The 13,487-nt window shown below is 38.4% G+C and overlaps 1 non-coding gene across 1 annotated transcript; it reads right to left on the minus strand.

Annotated features, from left to right (window-relative positions):
• Positions 1-2,654: 2,654 nt before the first annotated feature.
• LOC130937387 (small nucleolar RNA R71) lies at positions 2,655-2,762 on the minus strand. Its single transcript, XR_009068609.1, has one exon. It is a non-coding gene; the product is annotated as a small nucleolar RNA R71 (small nucleolar RNA).
• Between the last annotated feature and the right edge of the window lie 10,725 nt (positions 2,763-13,487).

Genomic DNA, 13,487 nt, shown 5'->3' on the forward strand with positions numbered 1-13,487 from the left:
ACCTTGTCTGTGGTATTCTGAGTAGGATTCAATGATTGAATGACTGTGACGTGCTTCAAACTCCTGAGGGCGGGGCGTTAGTGACAGACGCCAAAAGAATCACTGGATTCTATTCCGGTCTGATTGAGAACCGACAGATGAATTCCGCTATGCTGTGACCAGAGCATATGCAATCGTTTTCACTGAGAGGATGGGAGGTAGCTGCTGACAACAGTGAAACCCTACACGAGCTTGCCATGGAAAGGAGTAAGAAGGATTGGATGAAGACAGTAGGAAAGCAGAGAGATGGAAGGGAAGGCATCTTCATACGCTTGTCTGAAGCTCTTACACCAATGATATACATAAGTATCTCTATCTTTATCTTTATGCTTTATTCGTTTATCACTATACCCATTTGAGTCTGCCTGACTGAGATTTACAAGGTGACCATAGCTTGCTTCATACCAACAATCTCCGTGGGATCGACCCTTACTCACGTAAGGTATTACTTGGACGACCCAGTGCACTTGCTGGTTAGTTGTGTGAAGTTGTAGTGGTCACAATTTCGCGCACCAAGTTTTTGGCGCCGTTGCCGGGGATTGTTTGTGTATGGACAACTGACGGTTCATCTTGTTGCTTAGATTAGGTATTTTTTTTTTCAGAGTTCTTAAGAATGAATTCTAGTGTTTCAAGGTGATGTTCTTATCATTACCAAAGCTGATTGATCCTCATCAATTGAGCTCTTGAATGCAATGTCCTGCTGAAGCTTAGCTAGCTATGTCTAATTCCTTTAGACTAAAGCTTTAGACTAACATTGCATGATTCCTGGAATTCTAATTAAGAATTTTGATACCTTTATTTTCCTTTTCACTTAATTTTTGAAAAAGCACAAAAAAATTGCAAAATCATAAAATCCAAAAATATTTCTTGTTTGAGTCTAGAGTCTCATCTTAAGTTTAGTGTCAATTTCATGTTTCTGTTCTTATTGCATTCATGCATGTGTCCTCATTGATCTTCAAGTTATTCTTGATGATTTCCTCGTTTTGATCTTTGAATTCTATTGACTTGAGTGTTTTGTTATATGCATTCTCATTTTGCTAGTGTCAATGGTACACAAACTGCTAAGTTTGGTGTCTTGCATGCATTATTATTTGATTTTAGTTGCATTTTGATTATTTCTTATTATTAAAAATCCAAAAATATTTTTAATTTGTGTCTTTTCAAGTCAATAATACAGAGAATTGAAGATTCAGAACATACTGCAGAGGAACCACACAGAAAAAGCTGGGCATTCAAAAATGCCCAGTGAAGAAGACAGACTGGCGTTTAAACGCCAGCCAGGGTGCCTGGCTGGGCGTTTAACGCCCAAAAGGGTAGTAGTTTGGGCGTTAAACGCCAGAATGTGCACCATTCTGGGCGTTTAACGCCAGGATGGCACAAGGGGGAAGATTTTGTTTTCAAATCAAATTTTTTTTCAAGTTTTCAAAGTTTTTCAAAATCAAATCTTTTTCAAATCAAATCTTTTCAATCAAATCTTTTTCAAAATCAATTTCTTTCCTTTTTCAAAGATACTTACTAACAATTAATGATTTGATTGAACATTTTTTGCCTTTTCTGTTGAGGAAGGTTTTATGTTTGAATCATATCTTTTCTTGTTAGGCAAGTCATTAATTTTTAAAATCATATCTTTTCAAATTGTTTTCAAATCATATCTTTTAAAATTGTTTTCAAATCATATTTTCTCAATCACATTTTTTCTAAACCAATCATATCTTCTTAATCACATCTTTTTCAAAATAGTTTTCAATCAAATCTTTTTAACTTCTAATTTCAAAATCTTTTTCAAAAATCACTTGATTTCTTTCCCACTCTTATTTTCGAAAATCAATTAGTATTTTTCAAAAATTTTTCAAAATCTTTTACTTAATTTTCGAAAATTACTTCCCTTCTTCTCACATCCTTCTGTTTATGGACTAACACTATCCCTTAATGCAAAATTCGAACTCCATCTTCTTTGATAAGTTCGAATTTTCTACTTCTGTCTTCTATTTCTCTTCTTCCTCTGACACCTCAAGGAATCTCTATACTATGACATAGAGGATTCCATGTTTTCTTGTTCTCTTCTCTTTCATATGAGCAGGAACAAAGACAAAGGCATTCTTGTTGAAGCTGACCCTGAACCTGAAAGGACCTTGAAGCGAAAGCTAAGAGAAGCTAAGACTCAACTCTCTGTTGAGGACCTGACCGAATTCTTCAAGGAAGAAGAACCCATGGCAGCCGAAAACAACAACAATGCCAACAATGCAAGGAAGGTGCTGGGTGACTTTACTGCACCTACTCCCAATTTCTATGGGAGAAGCATCTCTATCCCTGCCATTGGAGCAAACAACTTTGAGCTTAAGCCTCAGTTAGTTTCTCTAATGCAACAGAATTGCAAGTTCCATGGACTTCCAATGGAAGATCCTCATCAGTTTTTAGCTGAATTCTTGCAAATCTGTGACACTGTCAAGACTAATGGGGTAGACCCTGAGGTCTATAGACTTATGCTATTCCCTTTTGCTGTAAGAGACAGAGCTAGGACATGGTTGGACTCACAACCTAAAGAAAGCCTGGACTCTTGGGAAAAGCTAGTCAATGCCTTCTTGGCAAAGTTCTTTCCACCTCAAAAATTGAGTAAGCTTAGAGTGGAAGTCCAAACCTTCAGACAGAAGGATGGAGAATCCCTCTATGAAGCTTGGGAAAGATACAAACAATTGATCAGAAAATGTCCTTCTGACATGCTTTCTGAATGGAGCATCATAGGTATTTTCTATGATGGTCTCTCTGAACTATCCAAGATGTCTTTGGATAGCTCTGCTGGAGGATCTCTTCATTTGAAGAAGACACCTACAGAAGCTCAAGAGCTGATTGAAATGGTTGCAAATAACCAATTCATGTACACTTCTGAAAGGAATCCTGTGAACAATGGGACTAATCAGAAGAAAGGAGTTCTTGAGATTGATGCTCTGAATGCCATACTGGCTCAGAACAAGATATTGACTCAACAAGTCAATTTGATTTCTCAAAGTCTGTCTAGAATGCAAAATGCACCAAGCAGTACTAAGGATGCTTCATCTGAGGAAGAAGCTTATGATCCTGAGAACCCTTCAATGGAAGAGGTGAATTACCTAGGAGAACCCTATGGAAACACCTATAATTCTTCATGGAGAAATCACCCAAATTTCTCATGGAAGAATCAAGAGAGACCTCAACAAGGTTTCAACAACAATAATGGTGGAAGAAACAGGTTTAGCAATGGCAAGCCTTTTCCATCATCTTCTCAGCAACAGACAGAGAGTTCTAAGCAGAATACCTCTGACTTAGCAACCATGGTCTCTGATCTAATCAAAACCACTCAAAGTTTCATGACTGAAACAAGGTCCTCCATTAGAAATTTGGAAGGACAAGTGGGTCAGCTGAGCAAGAAAATTACTGAACTCCCTCCTAGTACTCTCCCAAGTAATACAGAAGAAAATCCAAAAGGAGAGTGCAAAGCCATAACCATGGCCGAGTATGGAGAGGAAAGAGAGGAGGTGGACGCCACTGAGGAAGACCTCAATGGGCGTGCACCAACCTCCTCTGAGTTCCCCAATGAGGAACCATGGGAATCTGAGGCTCAAAATGAGACCATAGAGATTCCATTGGACTTACTTCTGCCTTTCATGAGCTCTGATGAGTATTCTTCCTCTGAAGAGGATGAGTATGTCACTGAAGAGCAAGTTGCTAAATATCTTGGAGCAATCATGAAGCTAAATGACAAGTTATTTGGAAATGAGACTTGGGAAGATGAATCTCCCTTGCTCACCAAAGAACTAGATGACTTGTCTAGGCAGAAATTACCTCAAAAGAGACAAGATCCTGGGAAGTTTTCAATACCTTGTACCATAGGCACCATGACCTTCAAGAAGGCCTTGTGTGACTTAGGATCAAGTGTGAACCTCATGCCTCTCTCTATAATGGAGAAGCTAGGGATCTTTGAGGTACAAGCTGCAAGAATCTCATTGGAGATGGCAGACAACTCAAGAAAACAAGCTCATGGACTTGTAGAGAATGTTTTGGTAAAAGTTGAAGACCATTACATCCCTACTGATTTTATAGTCCTAGAGACTGGGAAGTGCATGGATGAATCCATCATCCTTGGCAGACCCTTCCTAGCCACGGCAAAGGCTGTGATTGATGTTGATGGAGGTGAACTGATCATTCAAGTGAATGAAGAATCCTTTGTGTTTAAGGCTCAAGGATACCCCTCTGTCACCATGGAGAAGAAGCATGAAGAGCTTCTCTCAAATCAGAGACAAACAGAGCCCCCACAGTCAAACTCTAAGTTTGGTGTTGGGAGGCCACAACCAAACTCTAAGTTTGGTGTTGAACCCCCACATTCAAACTCTAAGTTTGGTGTTGGGAGGTTCCAACATTGCTCTGAGAAAATGTGAGGCTCCATGAGAGCCATCTGTCAAGCTACTGACATTAAAGAAGCGCTTGTTGGGAGGCAACCCAATGTTTTATAATTAACTATCCTCTTTTGTTATTTTATCTTTTTTGTAGGTTGATGATCATGAGAAGTCACAAAATCAATTGAAAAAACAAAAACAGAATGAAAAACAGGAAGAAAAACAGCACACCCTGGAGGAAGAACTCACTGGCGTTTAAACGCCAGTGAGGCTAGCAGTTGGGCGTTTAACGCCCAGTCTGGCACCATTCTGGGCATTTAACGCCAGAAAGGGGCACCAGACTGGCGTTAAACGCCAGAAAAGGGCAAGAACCTGGCGTTAAACGCCAGGAATGGGCACCAGCCCGGCGTTTAACGCCAGAAATGGCTCAAAACGTGGATTTTGATGCCATTTGGTGCAGGGATGACTTTTCCTTGACACCACAGGATCTGTGGACCCCACAGGACCCCCACCAACCCACCACACCCTTTCTTCTTCTTCACCCATTCACCAATCACCTCAATACCTCTTCCCCATAAACCCTTCTTCACTCCTTCATTTTCACACCACCTAAACACCACTTCTTCCCCTAATGGCCGAAACACAAAGCCATTCCCTTTTTCCTCATTTCTTCTTCTTCTACTCTCTTCTTTCTTCTTTTGCTCGAGGACGAGCAAACCTTTTAAGTTTGGTGTGGTAAAAGCATTGCTTTTTGTTTTTCCATAACCATTATGGCATCCAAAGCCGGTTCAACTGAGAAGGCATGACCTCAAGCCCATCACTAAGAAGAAGATGGAGCAAACAAGAGACCCCTCTCATCATGAGATCCCTGAGATACCTCAAGGGATGCACTTTCCTCCACAAGACTATTGGGAGCAAATTAACACCTCCCTAGGAGAGTTGAGTTCCAACATGGGACAACTAAAGGTGGAGCATCAAGAACACTCCATCATCATTAGAGAAGATCAAAGGATCATGAGAGAGGAGCAACAAAGACAAGGAAGAGACATTGAGGAGCTCAAGCACTCCATAGGATCTTCAAGAGAAAGAAAGAGCCGCCATCACTAAGGTGGACCCGTTCTTTAATCTCCTTGTTCTTTATTCTTCTGTTTTTCGAAAATTATGCTTATGTTTGTCCATGTTTGTGTCTTATGATCATTAGTGTCTTAGTGTCTATGCCTTAAAGCTATGAATATGAATCCATCACCTTTCTTAAATGAAAACTGTTTTTATCACAAAAGAACAAGAAGTACAGGATTTCAAATTCATCTTTAAAACTAGCTTAATTAGTTTGATGTGGTGACAATACTTGTTGTTTTCTGAATGTATGCTTAAACAGTGCATATGTCTTTTGAATTTGTGGTTCATGAATGTTAAAATTGTTGGCTCTTGAAAGAATGATGAAAAAGGAGACATGTTACTGAGGATCTGAAAAATCATAAAAATGATTCTTGAAGCAAGAAAAAGCAGTGAATACAAAAAAAAAAGAGAGAAAAAGAAGGAGAAAAACGAAAAAAAAAAAGAAAATAAAAGAGAAAAAGAAAGAAAAAGAAAGAAATAAAGTTGTGATCCAAGGCAATAAGAGTGTGCTTAAGAACCCTGGACACCTCTAATTGGGGACTTTAGCAAAGCTGAGTCACAATCTGAAAAGGTTCACCCAATTATGTGTCTGTGGCATGTATGTATCCGGTGGTAATACTGGAAGACAGAGTGCTTTGGGCCACGGCCAAGACTCAATAAGTAGCTGTGTTCAAGAATCATCATACTTAACTAGGAGAATCAATAACACTATCTGGATTCGGAGTTCCTAAAGAAGCCAATCATTCTGAATTTCAAAGGATAAAGTGAGATGCCAAAACTGTTCGGAGGCAAAAAGCTACTAGTCCCGCTCATCTAATTTGGAGCTAAGTTTCATTGATAATTTGGAGTCTATAGTATATTCTCTTCTTTTTATCTTATTTGATTTTCAGTTGCTTGAGGACAAGCAACAATTTAAGTTTGGTGTTGTGATGAGCGGATAATTTGTACGCTTTTTGGCATTGTTTTTAGTATGTTTTTGGTAGTTTTAGTTGAGTTTTTATTATATTTTTATTAGTTTTTAGTTAAAATTCACTTTTCTGGACTCTACTATGAGTTTGTGTGTTTTTCTGTGATTTCAGGTATTTTCTGGCTGAAATTGAGGGATCTGAGCAAAAATCTGATCCAGAGACTCAAAAGGACTGCAGATGCTGTTGGATTCTGACCTCCCTGCACTCGAAGTAGATTTTCTGGAGCTACAGAAGCCCAATTGGCGCGCTCTCAACGGCGTTGGAAAGTAGACATCCTGGGCTTTCCAGCAATATATGATAGTCCATACCTTGCCCAAGATTTGATGGCCCAAACCGGCGTTCAAAGTCACCTCAAGAAATTCCAGCGTTAAACGCCGGAACTGGCACCTAAATGGGAGTTAAACGCCCAAACTGGCATAAAAGCTGGCGTTTAACTCCAAGAAGAGTCTCTACACGAAAATGCTTCATTGCTCAGCCCAAGCACACACCAAGTGGGCCCGGAAGTGGATTTTTATGTCATTTACTCATCTCTGTACACCCTAGGCTACTAGTTCTCTATATATAGGACCTTTTACTATTGTATTTATCATCATTGGACATCTAGTTCTTAGATCATTGGGAGGCTGGCCTCACGGCCATGCCTAGACCTTGTTCTTATGTATTTTCAACGGTGGAGTTTCTACACACCATAGATTAAGGTGTGGAGCTCTGCTGTACCTCGAGTATTAATGCAATTACTATTGTTCTTCCATTCAATTCCGCTTGTTCTTGTTCTAAGATATCACTTGTTCTTCAACTTGATGAATGTGATGATCCGTGACACTCATCATCATTCTCACCTATGAACAAGGTGACTGACAACCATTCTTGTTCTACAAGCAACCAAGGCTTAGTGAATATCTCTTGGATTCTTTAATCGGAATCTTCGTGGTATAGGCAGGACCTGATGGCGGCATTCAAGAGAATCCGGAAGGTCTAAACCTTGTCTGTGGTATTCTGAGTAGGATTCAATGATTGAATGACTGTGACGTGCTTCAAACTCCTGAGGGCGGGGCGTTAGTGACAGACGCCAAAAGAATCACTGGATTCTATTCCGGTCTGATTGAGAACCGACAGATGAATTCCGCTATGCTGTGACCAGAGCATATGCAATCGTTTTCACTGAGAGGATGGGAGGTAGCTGCTGACAATAGTGAAACCCTACACGAGCTTGCCATGGAAAGGAGTAAGAAGGATTGATGAAGACAGTAGGAAAGCAGAGAGATGGAAGGGAAGGCATCTTCATACGCTTGTCTGAAGCTCTTACACCAATGATATACATAAGTATCTCTATCTTTATCTTTATGCTTTATTCCTTTATCACTATACCCATTTGAGTCTGCCTGACTGAGATTTACAAGGTGACCATAGCTTGCTTCATACCAACAATCTCCGTGGGATCGACCCTTACTCACGTAAGGTATTACTTGGACGACCCAGTGCACTTGCTGGTTAGTTGTGTGAAGTTGTAGTGGTCACAATTTCGCGCACCATTTTCTCTGGATTGTTGTGCTTTAGCTTCTCTTAGCTTCTTCTTCAGAGTCCTTTCAGGTTTAGGGTCAGCTTCAACAAGAATGTTCTTGTCCTTGCTCCTGCTCATATAAAAAAGAAGAGAACAAAAAAGGAAGAGGAATCCTTTATGTCACAGTTAGGAGTGGAAACAGGCCAGGCTTTGCTCTTAACAGGCCTGGCATGTCATACAGTTGATTGGCCTGAGCCTAGCCTGCAGCCTGTTATAGGCTCTTTATAAAGTACTAGGCCTGGCCTGTTATTCAGCCTAGCCTGGCCTGAAGCCTGTTAAAAGGCTTGATAATTTTTTTTACAAAAATAAAAATATTATTTAAAAAAATTATTTTTTAATAAAAATAGTTATATGTAATATGTCATATATTTAATATTTATAAAAAAATTTAAACTTTTAACATATTTAAAATATAAAAAAATATTTATAATAAAATATAATAAATTTAAAGTATCTCATAATTTTATTAATAATAAATAATTATTTATATATTTAATTATATTTTAACAGGCCCAAGCAGGCCTGACAGGCCTATAAGGCTAATTAGTAAGCCTGGGCCTAGCCTGTTAATGTATTAAGGTTTTTAAAAGAGCCTGGGACTATACCTATTTTATAATAGGCCAGGCCAAACACAGGCCAGGCTGCAAGCCCCTGGCAGACCGCTTGGCCTTTTTCCACCCCTAGTCACAATATAGAGATTTCTTTATGTGAGTAGAAGAAGAAAAGAATAGAAGAATGATGTAGAGAGAAGAGATGAAGAATTCGAACACAGAGAGGAAGAGAGGGTTCGAATTATAAGAAGAAGAGAATAGTGTTAGTGATTAAATAAATAAATAGAAGAAGATGAGAGAGAGAGAGAGTTTTTGAAAATAATTAAAAGGAAAAGGAAAATATTTTTGTTTTTATTTTAAAATTTAGTTAGAATTCAAAAATAGAGGAAGAAGTAGAATAAAATTAAAATTTAAAACAATTAGTTAATTAAAAAGAATTTTAAAAAAGAAGTTAATGATTTTCGAAAATTAGAGAGAGAGAGGGAAGTAGTTAGATGGCTTTGAAAAAAATAAGAATTTTAAAATAAAACAAAAAGTTAAGTAGTTAATTGAATAAAATTTGAAAATCAATTTTGAAAAGATAAGAAGTTAGAAAAAGATATTTTGAAAATTAAGTTTGAAAAAGATATGATTGAAAAAATATGATTGAAATTTATTTTGAAAAAGATTTAATTTTTAAAATCAGAATTAATGACTTGACTCACAAGAAATAAAAAGATATGATTCCAAAATTTAAAGTTTGAATCTTTTTAACAAGAAAGTAACAAACTTGAAATTTTTGAATCAAAATATTAATTGTTAGTATTAATTTCGAAAAATATGAGGTAAAAATAGGAAAAAGATTTTGAAAAGTTTTCAAAAAGATTTTTGAAAATTTTCGAAAAACAAAGGAAAAAAAATGAAAAAGATTTGATTTTGAAAAAGATTTTGAAAAGATAAATTTTTGAAATTGAAATCTTGACTTGACTAACAAGAAGCAGCTTAATTTAAAAATTTTTGACTAAATCAACCCAAAGATTTCGAAATTTATGAGTGAAATAAGGAAAATATATTTTTTTTATTTTTTGAATTTAATGAGAAAAGAGAAAAACCACAAAATGACTCAACACAAAAAAATTTTGGTTTAAAACAAATGATGCATGCAAGAACACTATGAATGTCAAGATGAACACTAAAAACATTTTGAAGATCATGATAAACATCAAGAACTTATTTTTAAAAAATTTTCAAGAAAGGAAAAATATGCAAGACACCAAACTTAGAAATTTTCAATGTTTAAACTCTAAGGATTCAAGAATGCATATGAAAAACAAGAAAAAGACACAAAACAATAAAATGTAAAGATCAAACAAGAAGACTTACCAAGAACAACTTGAAGATCATGAAGAACACCATGCATGAGTTTTCAAAAATTTTTAGAAAAATTAAAACATGCAATTGACACCAAACTCAAAACTTGTCTCTAGACTTAAATAAGAAACACAAAAATATTTTTGATTTTATGATTTTAAAATTTTTTTTGGAATTTTTGAAAATTATTTTGGAAAAACGAAAAAGAAGAAAAATTTTTTGAAAGATTTTTGAAAACTTTTTGAAAATAAAATAAAGATTGAAACAAGAAGAAAATTACCTAATCTAAGCAACAAGATGAACCGTCAGTTGTCCAAACTCGAACAATTCCCGGCAATGGCGCCAAAAACTTGATGCACGAAATCGTTATCACCAGGCATAGCTCCAAAAACTTGGTGCACAATACCATGATTCACACGTCTCTTCACAACTTTGCACAGCTGACCAGCAAGTGCATTGGGTCGTCCAAGTAATACCTTACGTGAGTTAGGGTCGATCCCACGGAGATTGTCGGCTTGAAGCAAGCTATGGTCATCTTGTAAATCTCAGTCAGGCGGATTCAAATGGTTATGGAGTTTTGATAATTAAAAGATAAATAAACATAAAATAAAGATAGAGATACTTGTGTAATTCATTGGTGGGAATTTCAGACAAGTGTATGGAGATGCGTTATTCCTTCTGAATCTCTGCTTTCCTACTGCCTTTATTGAATCATTCATACTCCTTTCTATGGCAAGCTGTATGTTGGGGATCACTGTTGTCAATGGCTACCTCCCGTCCTCTTAGTGAAAATGGTCTTCTATAGTTTCTGTACGGCTAATCAACTGTCAGATTTCTCGTCTCGGATGAAAAATACCAGGCACAGCTACCGCATGGCTAATCAGCTATCGATTCTCGATCGTGTCGGAATAAGATCCAATTATCCTTTTGTGCACTGTCACTGCACCCCACAGTTGCGAGTTTGAAGCTCGTCACAGTCATCCCTTCCCATATCCTACTCGGAATACCACAGACAAGGTTTAGACTTTTCGGATCTCAGGAATGCTGCCAATTGTTTCTAGCCTATACCACGAAGATTCTACTCTCAGATTCAGATGCCCCATTGTCAGAGGGGAAACGATGTGAATCGTTGATTAGAGATCCAAGAGATATACACTCAAGCGATTGCAGATAGAACGGAAGTGGTTGTCAGGCACGCGTTCATGAGTGAGAATGATGATGAGTGTCACGGATCATCACATTCATCAGGTTGAAGTGCGAGTGAATATCTTTGAATAAGAATAAGCTTGAATTCAATAGAAGAACAATAGTACTTTGCATTAATACTCGAGGAACAGCAGAGCTCCACACCTTAATATATGGTGTGTAGAAACTCCACCGTTGAAAATACATAAGTGAAAATAGGGTAGGCATGGCCGAATGGCTAGCCTCTCATAACGTGAACAATGGTCTAAAAGATCTATAGTACAATAGTAAAAAGTCCTATTTATACTAAAGTAGTTACTAGGTTTACAGAAATAAGTAAATGATGCAGAAATCCACTTCCGGACCCACTTGGTGTGTGCTTGGGCTGAGCATTGAAGCTTTCATTTGTAGAGACTTTTCTTGGAGTTAAACGCCAGCTTTATGCCAGTTTGGGCGTTTAACTCCAGCTTTTATCCTGTTTCTGGCGTTTAACGCCAGAATAGGGCAGGAAGTTGGCGTTTGAATGCCAGTTTGCGTAATCAAAACTCGGGCAAAGAATGGACTATTAAATATTGCTGGAAAGCCCAGGATATCTACTTTCCAACTCATTTGAGAGCGCGCCGATTGGGCTTCTGTAGCTCCAGAAAATCCATTTCGAGTGCAGGAAGGTCAGAATCCAACAACATCTGCAGTCATTTTCATCAATTGAATAAGATTTTTGCTCAGGTCCCTCAATTTCAGCCAGAAAATACCTGAAATCATAGAAAAACACACAAACTCATAGTAAAGTCCAGAAATATGAATTTTTCATAAAACTACTAATTATATACTAAAAGCTAACTAAATTATACTAAAAACTATGTAAAAACAATGCCAAAAAGCATATAAATTATCCGCTCATCACAACACAACTTAAATTTTTGCTTGTCCCCAAGCAACCGAAAACAAATAGGATAAAAAGAAGAGAATATACAATGAATCTCACAATATCATTGAAACTTAGTCCCAATCAGATGAGCGGGGCTAGTAGCTTTTTGCTTCTGAACAGTTTTTGCATCTCACTTTATCCTTTGAAATTCAGAATGATTGGCATCTATAGGAACTCAGAATTTTAGATAGTGTTATTGATTCTCCTAGTTCAGTATGTTGATTCTTGAACACAGCTACTTTATAAGTCTTGGCCGTGGCCCTAAGCACTTTGTTTTCCAGTATTACCACCGGATACATAAATGCCACAGACACATAACTGGGAGAACCTTTTCAGATTGTGACTTAGCTTTGCTAAAGTCCCTAGTTAGAGGTGTCCAGAGTTCTTAAGCACACTCTTTTTGCTTTGGATCACGACTTTAACCACTCAGTCTCAAGCTTTTCACTTGGACCTTCATGCCATAAACACATGGTTAGGGACAGGTTGGACCTTCAAGTGGCACGCCCGAGTGAGGATGAGGGCTTGGCGTGCCGCACCTTCGATACCAAGTGGCACGCCCATGTGTTACTTTGCCCCCTTTTTAAACTTGGCGTGCCACGCCTTGGCCTTCAAGTGGCACGCCCGAATGAGGATGAGGACTGGTGTGCCACGCCTTTGAGGCCAAATGGCACGCCCCTGTGTTTGGACCTTCAATCTTGCCTATGGAATTTCGTACTAGCGTGCCATGCCATGATTCTCAAGTGGCATGCCCAAGTGTTGATGGCCTTCTCCAAGCTTGGCGTGCCACGATTGGCTTCTTAAGTGGCACGCACAAGTGATGATAAGAGCTTGGCGTGCCACGCCTTCGGCATCAAGTGGCATTCCCAAGTGTTTGGGCCTTAGGATTAATGAACTGGCATGCCACACCTCATGTTTCAAGTGGCACGCCCATAGTGGTTGATGGTCTTGGCGTGCCACGCCCAGATTGGCGTGCCACGCCCCCTTTGTGGCCTTCAGCATTGCTCTCTGGAGGCTTGTACGAGCGTGCCACGCCCAGCTCCTGGCGTGCTGCGCCCATGTATTTTTATGGCGTTTGCTCCGAGTGGCACGCCACTTTCATACGCTCAGCTTTGTTTTGTTCTTTTCTTTCCTTTTTGTTGCACTTTTCACCTGAAATTCAACACAAACAATTTCAAAGCAATGTACCACAATACTTAACTTAGCTCATGAAATTGCATTGAAACAATGAATATGTGCTCTTTTTATGGTCCTTTTGCATAGGTAAAAAGGGTAAATAATGAAAGTCATCACAGGGTCCAAAGGAATAAAATCCTGGCCTAAGTGGCTAAACCAAGCTGTCCCTAACCATGTGCTTGTAGCGTGAAGGTGTCAAGTGAAAAGCTTGAGATTGAGCGGTTAAAGTCGTGGTCCAAAGCA

This window comes from Arachis stenosperma, chromosome 6 (genome assembly GCF_014773155.1).
Source record: "Arachis stenosperma cultivar V10309 chromosome 6, arast.V10309.gnm1.PFL2, whole genome shotgun sequence".
Classification (NCBI taxonomy): domain Eukaryota; kingdom Viridiplantae; phylum Streptophyta; class Magnoliopsida; order Fabales; family Fabaceae; genus Arachis; species Arachis stenosperma.